Source organism: Sphaerodactylus townsendi, linkage group LG09, assembly GCF_021028975.2.
Source record: "Sphaerodactylus townsendi isolate TG3544 linkage group LG09, MPM_Stown_v2.3, whole genome shotgun sequence".
In the NCBI taxonomy this organism is placed as follows: domain Eukaryota; kingdom Metazoa; phylum Chordata; class Lepidosauria; order Squamata; family Sphaerodactylidae; genus Sphaerodactylus; species Sphaerodactylus townsendi.
Window position 1 is genome coordinate 43,772,724 of NC_059433.1, and position 16,645 is coordinate 43,789,368.

General features: G+C 38.9%; 1 protein-coding gene across 6 annotated transcripts in view; it reads left to right on the forward strand.

The window, feature by feature from the left end:
* DLGAP1 (DLG associated protein 1) overlaps nt 1-16,645 on the forward strand; it is a 388,995-nt gene that overhangs the window by 129,552 nt on the left and 242,798 nt on the right. For all 6 annotated transcript variants that reach the window (XM_048508637.1, XM_048508636.1, XM_048508638.1 and 3 more), the window contains one exon: nt 14,653-14,756. The gene's annotated coding sequence lies outside the window, so the exon portion shown is untranslated. The remainder of the gene's footprint in view (nt 1-14,652; nt 14,757-16,645) is intronic.

Here is a 16,645-nt window from a genome sequence, read left to right on the forward strand (position 1 = left end):
AGTACTTTTATACCCCTTAGCGCAGGTAGGGGTGGGAACAAGTAAGTTTCAGTTTCATTTTCCTGAATCTGCTGGGATTTCCCTTGCTGGGATTGCTGGGATTACGTCCAGTATCAGGGAATTTTCCAGGATTCATTGTATCAGAACAGTTTAGCGGGGTGTGGTAATCAAGATGTGTCCATTGTCCATGAGGCTTCCAGCTCCTATTGCCTGGAGTAACTCATTCACTGATTTAATCTTGCAAACAGACCTTTTGCCTTAGGCCTGCTTTTAGGGTGGACACTCTGCTATCTACACACACAAATATGAGAATTGGCTTTTGCCAATACATTTTTCATTCATTCATTCATTCATTCATTCATTTAGCCTTTATTTGGCATAAACAGTATAAAATCATATCTAAATCGCATCAAAATACAAGCTTGCAACATATAGCAAATGAAGTTGATTCATACATACTGTTGCTTATGGGATATTTCCAGCAGAAAGTTCGCAGCCATTTTACAGAATGTAGCATCAGAATTATTTAATAAGAACACTAATCTGCTTAGTTCATCCAGCTCGCTAGGTATCATAGAAAGCAACCTAGAGTATTTGACTCTAATACTTGCTGATTTAGGACAACGGAATAATTGGTGAGTTAATGTTTCTAATTAATTTGCATCAAATGAACCTACCCTTTTGCCAATACAGTTGTACAGAAAAATGATATGGGATCCATATTTCAGCAGTGTGTGGTATGAGGGGTGGGCTAACAATAGCTATCATGGGGTGTGGAGGGGCGTGCGGGATGCCGTTTTGCCCTGAGTTCCATTTTCCCTATCTATACCTCTGCAGCATAGTCTTTGCTTTCTTCATTGGGTGTTAGTGTTTCATACTTACTTAGTGATGCTGAATGTTCATTGTGCCTCCCACACTACCAGAGAGCCAACGTGGTGTAGTGATTACGAGTGGTGGACTCTAATCTGCACAACCAACTGGTTTGATTCTTCACTTCCCACGTAAGTGGCAGACTCTTATCTGGTGAACTGGATTCCCTGCTCCTACACATGAAGCCTGCTAGATGACCTTGGGTTAGTCACAGTTCTTTCAGAACTCTCTCAGCCCTACCTATCTCACAAGGTATCTGTTGTGGTGAGAGGAAGGGAAGGAGTTCGTAAATCACTTTGAAACACCTTACAGAAGAGAAAAGCGGGGTATAAATCCAAACTCTTTTTCAAAGTGCAACATCATGCACTGTATGTCTACATGTCTCTGACCTATGGTGCATGTTATGCAGAGCTTCAGCTACGAGTGGTTACAAAGAAGAGGTTTGGCCTCCACTGGACAGAAAGATGATTGTCTGTAGTTTGGTTGGCATCCTATGCTACATCAGGACTTGTGAACTGGGACATTTCTATGTGTGTGTGTATATGGGGAGGTACCTTTTCTGGTGTATGGGCACCTATGGGCTTCACCACAGTTTTGCTGGTGGAAATTTCTACCTGTTCTTGTGGGTATTCCCAGGCAGTGATGGCTTAAGGAGCTAACTCCTACTTCTGGTGCAGTGCTTGCACAAACTTAGTTCCACACTGTTGCCTTACTAGGCCCCAGCAGGGGTGGCCTGCTGACTAGTTTGGCTCACAAGTTGAAAGACTGAAAGACTTGAGACTATTCAGTCTGGAAAAAAGAAGGTTGAGAGAGAGAGACCTGATTGCCTTTTTAAAGTATTAGAGAAGCTGTCACTTAGAGGAGAGCAGGGAGCTGTTCCTTTTGGCAGCAGAGGATAGGAGTCACTCTCCCTCACTGGCAGTCTTCAAGCAGCAGCTGGAGGAATGCTTGTCGAGATTCTTTAGGCTGATCCTACATTGTGTGGGAGATTGGACTAGATGGCCTAGGTCCCTTCCAATTTTATGATTCTAAAACAATAACAATCCATAAAGATCTGTTACAAAATGATCAATTAGTATCCAATTAAAAACAAGCAGTGAAGGGTTAACAAAAACATAAAGCTGTAAAACAGTCCAAAATTGTGTGAAGGTCAAAAGATAGCTAACAAAAAAAGTAGCATTGCCAAAAGAATTAAAAGGCAGGTGGAGATAATTGGTAAGCCATTTGGGCATTTTATGTGGCACATACACACACATATGTGCAAAACTGCTAGTCAAATGACCTGCCAGGAGAAGAATATTCTACAGTCAGGATGCCATTACTTTTTTTAGAAGAAGAAGTGTTTGGATTTATATCCCCCCTTTCTCTCCTGTAGGAGACTCAAAGGGGCTTACTATCTCCTTGCCCTTCCCCCCTCACAACAAACATCCTGTGAGGTAGGTGGGGCTGAGAGAGCTCGGAGAAGCTGTGACTAGCCCAAGGTCACCCAGCTGGCGTGTGTGGGAGAGCTTAGGATGAAGATCTTAACAGGAAGGATAGGACTATGTGGAAGAAGCCAATCATGTAAGTGTTCTGGCCATTAGCTGTTTAGATATTTTAAGGTAAGAATTGTACCTAGAAAATGATAGGCAACCAGTGCCAGAAGGGAATGACATACTTTCTGATTCAGACTTGACAATAGAAGGGCTGGTGCATTTTGTACTAACTGAAGCTTCTGAACAGTCTTCCAAAGCAACTCCACATGACAGTAATTTAACCTGGATATAATCACAGCATGGTTTGCCATGGTCAAATTTCACTTCTCGAGGAACATTTACAAACCAGTCAAAACTAGTTAAAAAGCTCTGAAATGCAGGGAATATTCTGGTATGCTATCTACATTCAAAATACTATAATTGGTTTATTTGAATTGCCTTCTATAAAACCTGAAGAAACTAATCTCTGTGTGCATATGGTCTACAAAGTGGAACTTTAGCCCAAATGTTGCAAACTGTTTTTAATTATAGGAAAACCTATAAAGTACACACAATCCTATAAAGTACTATAAAGTGCACCCAACTTTGAGTGAACCTTTATTTTATAAAGTATAACAGAAACTCATGATTGATACTGAGACTGGTCCAACCTTTTGAGTCATTCCTACATAGCAAATATTCAAAGATGTTTATGATAAAATTAACTCAATATTTGTGTAGAGGGATAAGAAAAAAATCAGTTTGTCCATTGATGAAAAGTATTTTAATTAATTGGTTAATTAGTAGTCTGTGTTTGGTTGAATAATTAAATATTCAAATGTCTGATTTAATAAGTTAATGTTCTAATCTTGGATTTTTTCAAAATAAATGATTTAGTCCTGCAAACTGAAAATAAATTTTAAGAAATAAAATGTTTGCTAGCTGAAGTCCAGCAGCCCAATGCATGGTCCCAGGCAGCCAGGGACAGCACTGCTGTGGTGCCACCACATTGTCTCTAGAGGTCTCTCTGTGGGTGCAGGAAGGCAGAACCAACACCCCGCCCCACCCCTGTTGGAAAGCCCTTCATATGGCTTCATGAATTTATGCCACTTGAAAGGGTGTAAGTCCAATCCCAGGCTATGGTGCTACTGCCCACAAAGCACCCACGGGAATGCTCCAGCTCACCCCTGTGCAAGTGTCCAATCAGAAGTCAGTGCAGTTCCATAGCAGCCTGACCTTCCAGGTTTCACTTTTCTAGAGCTGAGAGGCAGCTGGCTGCCAGTGCCTTTACCCCCTCTGCCAGTGGGGATGCCCTTTGAGCCAGCAGAGGGGGAAATGCATCAGCATAGCCCTGCATGGGCCCTCAACTGGATTTGACCCATCAATAGAATTTAACTGTGTATTTAACTGTGTATTGCTTGTTTCATTCTTCTGAGCTTTATCTCAGCCATAGTACAAATGGGAACTTAATGCAGGACCTTAAAAAAAGGTTGCATGAATTGTCATAATGATGTGCCAGTGAAATATGACTGAATTTTAATCTGAAATAGATAAAAACTTTTGATCCCATTCTGAATGCATCGTTTGAAGTGTTTAGTCAGTGTTACATTAACAATTTTCAAGTGGAGCAAATGACCATTGCTACAACTTTTATTCATTCATTCACTTTTTGTGTTGACTTTCATCCCTGTCTGTGGGCCCCAAGATGTCTCACAGCAATTACAAAACACTTTTAACAATACAAGAGGACACAGTTAAAAACTCTAAAAGAAAAACAAGTTGCCACTTTTAGTCAATCCAAAGGTCTTCTGTAACAAACTGTTCAATTTTGTCTAGAATCTCTGAAGAGAGAATTCCAGCCTTTCTTACTGGAAAAGGGAGTTTCAGAGCTCAGAGGGGAAGACTGCAACAGAGCAGGCGGTATATACCATATATACTTGTGTATAAGCCGACCAGCATATAAGTCAAGGCACCTAATTTTACCACAAAAACCAGGTAAAACTTATTGACTCGCATATAAGTCAAGGGTGGGAAATGAAGCAGCTACTGGTAAATTTCAAAAATAAAAATGGATTCTAATAAAATTACATTAATTGAGACATCAGTAGGTTGAATGTTTTTGAATATTTATTTCAAAGAAAAACAGTAAACCAGCTCTGTAAGTGGCAAAGAGGGAAACAAAAACAATATGGTCTCAACAGTAACTTTAAAAATACAAAAACCTTAGCTCAATCAGCAACCAAGCTAAAACACAACAATTAAAATCCTTCAAAACTGGATTTTTGGTCAGGGGAGGAATGTTTATGTTAGCAGTACCATTTCAGAGTATCTTTAGGAGACCCTCCTGATGATACCACTCAGGTTTGGTGAAGTTTGGTTCAGGGGGTCCAAAGTTATGGACCCTCAAAATGTAGCCTCATCTACTATTAGCTCCCATTGGAAACAGTAGGGGATGGGGCACCCCCTTTGGGGGTCCATAACTTTGGACCCCCTGAACCAAACTTTACCAAACATGGGTAGTATTATCAAGAGAGTCTCTTGAAAAATCCCTGAAATTTTGATGCCGCTAGCCTAAGAACTGCGCTCCCTGGTGGCCGACAAATTAAAAACCCTAAAATATTTTTTTCAAATACACCTCACTTGCGTATAAGTCGAGGGGGGCTTTTTCATCACAAAAAATATGCTGAAAAATTCAACTTATGTGTGAGTATATATGGTATTTATTATGTAGAGTTTCAGTAACAACTCTAACAGTGCCAGGGACGTAGGTATAGATTTTTATGGGGGGGTTGGGGGTGGGGCCATGCCCCACACATCCCTGGGGGTGTGGCCATGTCTCTCCAAGCCACACCCCAGCCTCAGTGCTTATAAAAGCAGCTCTCCAAGGCCAGGGGTGGCAGACATCCCTGCCCTGCGCCGCCCCCACCGGCTGGGCTCCTAGCCAGCTGTCCCTTCTGCCCTCACCTCCAGGCAGAGGCATAGCTAGGGAAAATGCAGCCTGGTGCAAACTCTGAGTTTTGCACCCCCCATGGGCGGCTGCTGTGATGCTGGAATCCACCCCCAAACAGCATCACTTTCAATGGTATTTAAACTAGGGAGCCCAGTTTCTCCTTTTAAATCCAACTTAAAGGGAGAATCTGGGGACTCCAGTTAAAACAACATTGAAAGTAATGCTGTTTTGGGGTGAATCATCCCCCACCCTTAAACAGCATCATTTGCAATGTTTAAACTGGGGACCTCAGGTTCTCCCTTTAAATCCATGCCAAAGGGGGTGGGTTTAAAATTAGAATTTGGGGGAATTTGGGGGGGCGCCTGCTGTTAGGGGTGCAATTGTTAAGCTAGTGGCAGAAAATTTCAGGGTATCTTTAGGAGGGCCTTCTGATGATACCACCCAGGTTTGAAGACGTTTGGTTCATGGGGGCCAAAGTTATGGACCCTCAAATGGGTAGCCCCCATCTCCTAATTGCTCCCATTGGAAACAATGGGGGATTGGTCACCCTCTTTGGGAGTCCATAACTTTGGATCCCCTGAACCAAACTTTACCAAACCTGGATGGTATCATCAGGAGTGTCTCCCAACAAATTCCAGAAATTTTGGTGCTGCTAGCCTAAAAACTGCACCCCCTGTAGGCCAAAAAACCCAGTAAAAATACAAAACCCACACAAATGGTGGGGCGGAGTTTTGTACATGTAATGGGGGGGGGGGGTTGAACCCGAGAAAAAAAACCCTTACCTACGTCCGTGAACAGTGTTGTTCTGTAGAAGTGTATGAACTGTCGCCAAGGACAGCTTCACATAAAACATGTTACAGTAGTTTAATCTTAATGTTACTTAATGTTAAATAACTTAATGTTTCTAATGTTACATGAGTGTGACTAGATGTTCCACGTCTCTGAATACTAAACATAAAATCATGTTCTAGTGTACCTAATTAATGTTATCTGGTCTCAATTCAATGTACTGAAGGAGACACTGCCTATCATAATTTTAGCAAATTGCTTAAATATAGTGACTAAACCTTGATCTATGATTATTATATGATTTTTTGGGAATAGAACATTAGGACATTTACTCCATGTTCTCAAATGCTAAAACTGTCTATCCACCTGTTACTGGCGATTCCTGAAGAAGATAAACAGCTTGTTAGGCTGATGAAATTCACTAGTGTTTTCTGAAAGTATATTTGCCATTAATATGAACTATGCTAAATCTATTCAAGTAAAATTAAGCAAAATCTCAATTCAAATTTGTATAGTGCAAACCAGAGCTGTAGCGAGGGGGAACTGTGCCCAGGGCACGTTTGCACCCTGCGCTCCCCCCATACCCCCACCACACCCGTGCACTGGCACGCCCCAGCCCCTTATGGTGCTGTGTTACATGGTTGCAAAACATTCTTGGCATTTCTCATGATCACTTAGCCTTGGTTTTGGATCCTTTAATGTCCTGCTGCCACTGCCTTGAGCAACTGCTGCTGGCACCAGGCCAGGAAAGAGGGAGTAGAGCAGGGGAAAGCTGCCTAATAGGTCAGCTTTACTCCAGGTCTCCCTCAAAAGTTTCTCTTCTTGTGAGACATTTGGAGGACCAGCTGGTCATGTGTGACTGGCTGCACCAGAACCTAATAAGGAACCAGACTGCTGGACATTTTGAAAGGTAGTATTGACTCTCTCCACAAGTTGAGGGAGAGAGACTGAGAAGACAGGGAGGAATGAGGTGACAGAAATGTTCTCCCCTCTTTATACTTTCCACTTACTATGAAATTGTTTAATTGGACTCTTATTCACAACATTCATTAAGTTTGCCAATATGGCATATTTGTTTTCCTAATTCTCTTGACCAGCAGAGATACACTACAATTTTTGTGCCATACTTCTATTTTTCCCTCTGGGACAGTTCCAGCTTTGTATTTGTTTTGAACTTTTTGGGCATTCTACACCACGGGAAAGCCCTTTGGAGGAGGCAGGACAGCACCAGAGTGGTGCCATCCCTGCCCACCTCTCAGCTCTGGATTAGGCTGTAAATCTGATTCTTTACTTTTTGCCATTCCATATGAATTTGTTTCTGCCATTTCTTTTGGGTATTTTCTTGTATGTAATCATCATTAAAGATAAAATTTTAAAAATGATAAAATTATAAAACATGTAGAAAAACAAGACCTGCTGAGGAAGCGTCTGTATGGCTTTTGCAGCAGCAAGTCCTGCTTTACAAACTTACTAGAGTTCTTTGAGGGTATAAACAGGCATGTGGATAAGGTGGAGCCAGTGGACATTGTCTACTTGGATTTCCAAAAGGCTTTTACAAAGTTCCTCATCAGAGACTATTGATTATTATAAACCTCAGCTTAATCAAAAGGGAGATTAAGAGAGGCAGAAGGATTCTCCTATGGATTAAAGAAATATGGATTAGAAACAAGAAGCAAAGAGATTGGGAATGTTCAAATGAGGAAGTTTCTCACAAGCTAGGAGAGGGGATGTGAGGGAGTGGTGTTCCCCAAGGATCCGTTTTGGACCAGTGCTCTTTAACCTATTCATAAATGACCTGGAAGTAGGGGTGGATAGTGTGGTGACCAAGTTGCAAGATGATACGCCAGAATTTTTTTTAGGGTTAGGTGAGAACCACAAAGGATTGCGAAGAGCTCCAAAGCGGACCTTGACCAGGCGATTAGGTGAGTGGCTAAGGCAAATGGCAATGCAGTTCAGTAATAGCAGCAAGAATGTGAAGTGATGCACATAGGGGGCAGAAATAATCCAAACTTCACCGCCCATACACTGCACTACAGTTAGCAGTGCTTATCAGTCACAGACCAGGAAAGGGATTTGAAACGTCTTAAGTTGAAGTAAGTGGATTCCATGGGAGATATCTAAGCTCAATGCATGGCAGCTGTGAAAAAGGCAAAGCTCTATGCTGGGGATAATTAGGAAAGGAATTGAAGTGAAAATAAAAGAGCTACTGCAAATATTGTCATGCCCTTATATAAAGCAGTGATGTGACCATACTTGGTTCAGTTCTGGTCACCACATCTCAAAAAGGATATCGAAGAGATAGAAAAAGTGCAGAGAAGGGCAACAAGGATGATTGAGGGACTGGAGCACCTTCCTTATGAAGAGAGGCTGCAGCAGCCTTTGGGACTCTTTATTTGGAGGGGAGAAGTCTGAGGGGGGATAAGATTGAAGTCTATAAAATTATGCATCAAAAAAATGTTGACAAAGAGAAATTGTTCTCCCTCACAATGCTAGAACCAGGGGGCATCCATTGAAAATGCTGGGGGGATTAGGACTAATAAAAGGAAACATTTCTTCACGCAACGCGTGATTGGTGTTTGGAATATGCTGCACAGGAGGTGGTAATTGCCACTAACCTGGCTAGCTTTAAAAAGGGCTTGGACAGACAATCTATGGCTACCAGTCTTGATCCTCCTTGATCTGAGATTACCTTAAATGCAGCCTTAGACAGAACCAGGTGTTACGCCAGCCCTCTCAGCAGCTTTGGCAGCTTGAAGGCCATTGCTTTCCTACGAGGAGATCTGCATGTGAGCTCTCAAAGGCATTTGATGGGCCATTACGAGTAGCAGAGTGCTGGGCGAGATGAACTGTGGTCTGATCCAGCTGGCTCTTTCCTATGTTCGTATGTAAATTGGCAATATTGAAGTTTAAATTTTTTTGATAATACATTCATTTTTACAGTGGAAATTCCTCCTAGCCATGAAACTTTCAATTTAGGCCATCTCTGATTGCCTTCTTGCTTGTTCACCCATGCTGTTTTATAGTTGTCTTTGAATAATACATGTTCAGATGTGCCTCTTCAGTATGTATTCCCTTTAGGCACTCCTCTAGTCCATCTTCTGCTAATGGATTTTTTTGTACAGTTCCGAAAAGGTCAGAGCATACTGCTCTTGTATCTCTTTCTCTATAAGTAACGGAATTTCCTTTCTTCACTCTTGTTATTGTTTTTCTTCCACATTTTTTTCTTAGATATATGCCAGGTATATTCCAAGTTTGTACATGTATTCAAAATTTCTTCCACCTTAAAAATTAATATCTTCTGTATCTTTTCAGTTTCAAGGATATCTTTTTTTGTTTTCTTGAATTGCTTAATGCAGCTTACTCAGGTTCCCAGAATTGCTCTATTGGAGACTTAGATTTTTATGCTATTCTTCCAACATTTTGACTTTCCAAGCGAAATCCATATTAGGTTTCCGCCATATAAGTCTTGCTGCTGGTTTCCAAAGATCCATTGCAATGAGGGATATCGAAACTATTGTTGTTTAATCTAAAAATTCTTCTAAAATCCATTTGGTGTAGCACCTGTCAGAAGGAAACTTCTACAAACCAGGAATCAGCTGACTGGCCCTTCCGTGACATGGGTTTTCTATGGAGCTGTCGCATGGCTATACTCCTAATGAATTTTTGCTCCTACCATTTCACCTACCATGGAGAGAAACACTTACTGTGATATGTCTCTGAAGATGCCAGCTGTAGATGCAACCAGAACATTAGGAGCAAAAACTACTAGACCGTGGTGATATAATTAAAGATTGTCATTTAGTCTTCATCTTCCCCTTTTATCTGTATATTGTTGCCTGATTTTAGCTAAAGGATCATGATTTGTAAATTGGTTGTATCTTCATACTCTTTAGATTTTTGACTAGAGTTTTGATATCCAGTATGTATCAATCCTTGAATATGTTTTGTGTCTGTCAGGTAAGAAAGTGTGATCTTTATTGTTTGGGTGTTTAATCCTCCAGGCATCTTCCAATTGTAGCATATCCATGTAGTTAAACACATTTTAAGAAAGTTTGTCTTCTTTAGTTTTTTGGACCTATCATTTTTTGGATCCATTACCTCATTCATTTTGGATCCATTATCTCTGAAGATGTTTTCTTGAAAACTTGAAAACTGTTTTCTTGAAAACTTTCTGTAGATTGGTAATCATAGTTGTTTTTCTCTTGCATTATTTGGAGCATATATTGTTGCCAACATGTAAATTTTGTCTTCTGGGAGCCTGATTTTAAAAATAATGTATCTTCCTTCCAAATATCCTAATAAATTTATGTGTAGATTATTTATATAAACCACAACTCATTTTTTATTCTTCAGTGATGCCACATACTCTTTTTCCAATTTCTTATTGTTGAAAATATGTTCATGTTTTTCTTCATATGAGTTTCTTGAATAAATATCTGCACTTTGTTTTTAGTTGATTATATATTTTATTCTATTAGAGGAAGAATTTAAACCATTAATATTAATCAATGGAATCATCGTTTGCCAATTTTTATTTCTAATGCTGCTGCTTGGTCTAACTTTTATTCTTCTTTATCTGGTAATCCTTTGTTTTTCTTTCTCCTTTCTGATTTTGGTAAATTCTCTTTTGATCTAGATGGGAATTGTCTATCAGCTTCTTTCTCAGGTTCTTTTGGGGTGTCCTCAGCAGATGGTGGTCACTGTAGTGATTATTCTTTTATTCTTAGGTAGCACAAATTCCAAAGTGAATGGAATTCTCCAGTGGTACCTGATTTCTTTCCCGTGTAGAATTTGTCGTGTAAAAATGAAAATCACTCCTTTTTCTCAACAATCTGGTAGGCAAGTTTTGAAAGGTCTACACATCTGTCCCTACCATTTTATGTGGGGATATTCTTTGTTTACTTAATATAGGCTATTGTGTTTTCTTATGCATAAATCTGACAAGAGAATCCCATGTCAATTTATTCTTCAATGTAAAATTTTAATTTATTCCGACTATCTGATCAAATAACAGGAAAGTGTCCTTGGATTTTCAGGTAATCCTGTAGCAGCTTTTGAAAATTGTCTTCCAAGCTTATCCATCAAAAATCTTCTGGGATCCTCTGAATAATAGATTTTTATTTCTGTACTTCACTTCCCAAGTTTCAATCTTCATTTTCTGTTCATAGAGCTTGCCCTTCAGGGTACAATTCATGTTTGCCTTTCTTTAGTTTTCACAATTTCTGGATTGTTTTCTTGTATTTTTTTTTCATTTCTGATAAACCAATTGATATCTCCTGCCTCATACTTTGCATTCAATTTATCTTCTCTTGAGCGTGCTCTCCACCTTGTATGATTTTTTCTTGTTCTTGTGATTGCTTATCCATGTACTATCATATTAACTGGATAACTCAGCAGTATTCAGAAAAATCTTATACCATCATTATTTCATCTATTTCATGCATAGTGATATAATAATTTCAGTTTGTCAGTTGATTCAGACATTTCAACTATTTTATGCAGCGGATAGTTCAGCTGTTTCAGTCAATTCAGATAAACCACCATTTAAATATAGTTAAACCTCGGACAGCTCCATCCAAACTGAAAGCAGCAAGCCACAGCACTTATGGCGAGACTCAAAAAGCACAAAAGTCTCAGCACCGCTAAGAATCCTCTATGGGCTGCAATGGATGTACACCATCCCAAATACTAGTTTAAGTCCAAACTGTGGCCTGCCAGCATAACACTGGTAAAGGCCAGGAAGGGGCTGACTGATTTGGCTCCTCCCCTGGCCACATCCTTGACCCATGGCCACTATGCTGGCAGTGGCAGCAGGGGCCCTAGGATGCTGGCATGATGTTCAGTGCCACATTACAGTGCCTGGGGGGGGGGGGAGGCAGCACAAGCCGGATGCCAATGGGAAGGTGAATCTGCCAATGTGTCAGCACACTGCTCCCAAAAGTGGATTCAGTCTTCATCTTTGGTGGGACTCTTAGCCTTCTCTACTTATAAAAATTCAAAATAGTATAGAACAATTATAGAAATAAATAAGAGCAAAAAGAAAGGAAATAAAGAGGGGAGAGATAAAGGAACTGAAAATATTAAATCAGGAATTGGTTAGTCTATAATAAACGATCATAAAATAAATGAATAATGAATTGGAGAAAGAGAGAAATTAAGAATAGAAATACTGGTATTAGTGTATTAATATAATAATATTGACGTACAAACAATGATTAGTATTGTGACATTATTTAAAAGTTCCAAACTTTTAAGACCACGTGACAAATTGTAGTTCCTTCTCATGATCCCCAGATGGCACCAATGCTTGTCATAATTCAGTCTTCTCCTTATATACTACTATTCCAGTGTTGATCCATGAGATGGCCCAACTTTTTCACATTCCTCCGCCATTCTCAAATCAGTATTTTATCAGCATTGTAGGTTTTTATGTTTTAATTATATCCCATATAAATCAAGGAAAGTTTTATATAGTTCTTTAAGATTCTTTTGGTTTAACTCTTTGTTTATTACAAAACCCCAGGTAAATATTTTATCAACCAGGAAAAATATAAAAAGAGGAAGAGAAAAAAATAGTTGTTTTGAAGTCTGCCCACAAAAAAAGGAAAATGGAGTAGAGAGATCTTCACACAGTTTAGGAGATTATTAATTATGCATTCCTTCAAGTCCTGTTATTCTAAATAATTTCAGTGTCCAAGCCACCACCAGAGAAATTAGTGTAGAATTAATGAAAGTCTTTGGAAACAAAGTGTTTGGAATCTTTCCCCTGCTAGTCTTTCCTCCCAATATGTCAGTGACTGTTCTCTCTTTGTTTTTGTTTTTTTATCTCCTTTAACTGACAGGGCTATATATTTTCTCTGAAGTCATTTAGTCCTGTGGTGAATTATAATTATAGTTTTTAGAGCACCATTACAAATAATCAGACTTTCTAGCTAGTCTCCAATTTTTTAAAATATATTGAATAAATATTTTAACTCACTCTGTCAATACAACTCAATATAGCTCCCAACAGACAAGACAGAAATGTTTTTGTTGCAGCCTGGTTATAAATTGTCAGAGAGCAAAGTTTATATTAAAGGAAAGGGCAGGAATATGTAAAGGAGGAGGCCTGGTTTAAGAGCAAGCAAAGCTAGTTTGCATTGTCCCTTCTTAAATCAGAAGCTCACATCTCCTTACTTGAGTTTGTAGGTTTCATCTTTCAAATCTGGTCTCCACTCCTTCGGAGAGGTGAAAGGAAGATAAATAATCCTTCTCAACTGATATTTATTTCTTCATAATGTCCCATAATGAGATAAGCCTTGGAGCCCAGCATTTTCCCTGGCCCCCCTTGTCACACATTTTTGATTAGCAACCTCATCTCTGAAAGTGCACTTGGCAGCAATACTGGATTTTCATACAGGTATTAATGGCACAACAGTATTTTCTGAACCTCAGTCAAAAACATTTTTTGAAAGGCCTGCTTAATTTTATACCTCTTGGTTTAACCTCCCGCCCCACAGTAGAGTCTGTTAACAAATTCTTGTATAAACCTTTTGAATCTATGGCTAAGTTTGATGTCTATTTTGTCATACGAAACCACTTTTCTGCTGGCTGTTACACTGGCAAGCAGAATGGGAGAGCTACATGCCCTCAGTTGTGACAATCCTTTCACAAAATTCCTCACTGACAAAATGACAAAATGGTAATGCATCGTAGTCTGAACTTCTTACCAAAGGTAGTCTCCTGATTCCATCTGATCAAGATATAATCCACTTCCAAACTTCCTCACGAGAACAAACATTGCATATCCTAACCATTAGGAGAACTCTTTTTTTAAAAAATTTGGATTGTACAAAAGAATTCAGGAAGGACCAGGATATATTTATCTTTTTTCAGTGATGCCTGTAAGAGTAAAGAAGCATCCTCAAGGCGTTATCCACATAGATAGTATCTGCAATGAAATTAGCTTACACCGAAAGCTCATTCCTCCAGGGCTCAAACATCCTCAACCACTTTCCTTGCAAAAGTTTCATTAAATGACATTTACTGAGCTGTGATCTGGGTTAGGGTTAGAGAAAATGGAGCCCAGTGCATAAACTGAGTTTTTGTGCCCTCTGCAGGCCAAAAACTGAAAAAAACATTTAAAATACAAAAAACCCACACATGCGGGTAGAGCTTCATACGTGTAATGGGGGGGGGGGTTAAACCCGGGAACCCCCCTTACCTATTTCCTTGTCAGCCGGTCTCTGGGATGGATGGGGTGTCTGCAGTTATCCTGCATGTTGACTTAACATATGATGCCTTTATAACCTACTTATATACAAATGGTGCCTAATGTTCTGAGATATATGCAGTTTTTATTTTTATGTATTCTTTCCCCAAGTCCAAGGATTAATACAGTTCTGGTCAATTGATTTTACATTTAATTGTTTTCCCTAAGAGAAGACGAAATTGCTCTATATGTGAAATGATCATCATGAAGCTTTTAGTGTAAAAATATCTATCATTGTGACATATGAGGCTGAATAAATAGTGGTTTGTAAGACTGTTGTCAGTTTTGTGGTATTTATATGGAAAAATTTAATTTGCTACATTTTGATTGCATTTCAGAACAGCCAAGGACCAACATCTCAAGTAACATCTATACTAAAGACTATACAACTTTCATCTCTTTAAGCATCCAGCAAGTAAAAATGGAAAACTAATTACAGCAGGTAATTGACATACTTTCTAAAATGATACTTCAACTATATTTGTATTTTGTCACTGCACAAGTTTAGAAAAAAAAATTCTGCATAAAAACTTTGACGAGAGCTAGTATTTTATAATGGTCCGGGAGGACGGCCACACCAGTCATTATTTAAAAGCTGACTGAGACTTGCATTCCACAACCATTCTTTTGAGTTTAAGCTTGTGATGTTGACATTGTGCATTAAAGGTTATTTCGCTCATTGCATGATGTTCCAAACATCTACTTGCTGGTAAGGCAGAAGAGCCATAAAGCGTAATCATCTGAACTTGCTTTTAGTGCACTTGTATGAATTCAGACTCTTAAGAAGCATGGGCATTTAATTTTATATGCATTCCATTCTACTGTCAGCCCATTAAAAATCAGCATTAGATGTGTGCTGCGCTGTATTTTGCCTTAGAGATTTTTGTTGGCAGACAATGAGTTGCATTTATCAAAGACACCATTTGACAGTCTCAAGAGCATTCCTAAGTCTACTTATTTTATCTCACTGCCTAACAAGGTCCAATAGATCTTCTTAATTGACTGCAAAGGTACCTTGGTGACAGTAGGATTGCTGATGTTGATTGTGTTGTGTGAAGAAATAAAACTTTAAGCCATTAGTAATGAATAGCATAGATTACAGTAGGAATATAAAGTGAGAGCTGGAACAATGATATTGTTGCCTGAAGGATGTGACTAAAAACTGCTGATTGATCTCCAACTGATTCTTAGTTTTAGTCATTATTTCCATGTGGATCTTGGCCATCACATTATGAGTCTCCATGCCTCTTTTAGCAGCCACCATTTACAGTCATAATATAAGGGTTGAATAGAAAGAGATTCTAAATGCTATAGGCTAGACAGAGATTATTTTTCACGGGGAGGCCATTTTTAGGAGTATCACCATGACTACAGTAATCTGCTCCAAGTTTTTGCTAGACACTTCTCAACATGTTTTCATTAGGAATTGCAAATATTATGAAAAGATCACATTCAGTTATTGTGGAACAATTTTGTGCATAATTCCTTGTACTTTGGTGAAAGTGAAGTTAGGTGAAACCACTGCAGTAGGAACTTTTGATTATAATCATTACGAAACGCTGTAATTTTATGTAATTTTATGCAATTTCTATATTTAATAATGTTATTGATTTTAAATGATATTGTTATTGCCATATTGTCGATAATGTCTGTTGTTCACCGCCCAGAGCCCTTAGGGGATGGGGCGGTTTTATAAATAAATAAATAAATAAATAAATAAATAAATAAATAAATAAATAAATAAATAAATAAATAGATGATGTGGAGAATTAGGATAATGTAAGATCTAGTCTTCCTTTTTTTTAGGACTGACATTTGTAATTTGTAATCTGAGCATAATGGTTTCAGTAGATCAGTATTTCGTGGTACTACAATTATAGCTGATATTTAATTGATTATATTAGGGCACATTGTTGAAGTGCTGGCCACAACAGAATAGCCAGTATAGGATGAGTGAAATATTACAAGATACAGATAACTAAATAAATATTCCTTCTCCAGTATGCTGTAACCCACACCTACATATTGGAGGTGCTATGGATATTTCAAATCATGGCAGGTTTGATGGCAGATGATGAGAAAGCATGTTCTTAGGCTATTGTCAGGCAGTCTGCTAGAAACAAGAGTTTTGTTGAGGAATATATTAAAATAACAAAAAAGAACAGGAATTCTGTTTAAGTGAACAAGCTTTTTACAATATCAAAAAGACGTTTGATTTTGCCTTACTGACTTAATGTGCACTAATCGGCTAGTGATCATTCTGTAGAGACCCCTGGCTGCTTTCTGGAATAGGAAGATGGCCCTGGCTGTTGACAGTAGTCGTTCGGCAGA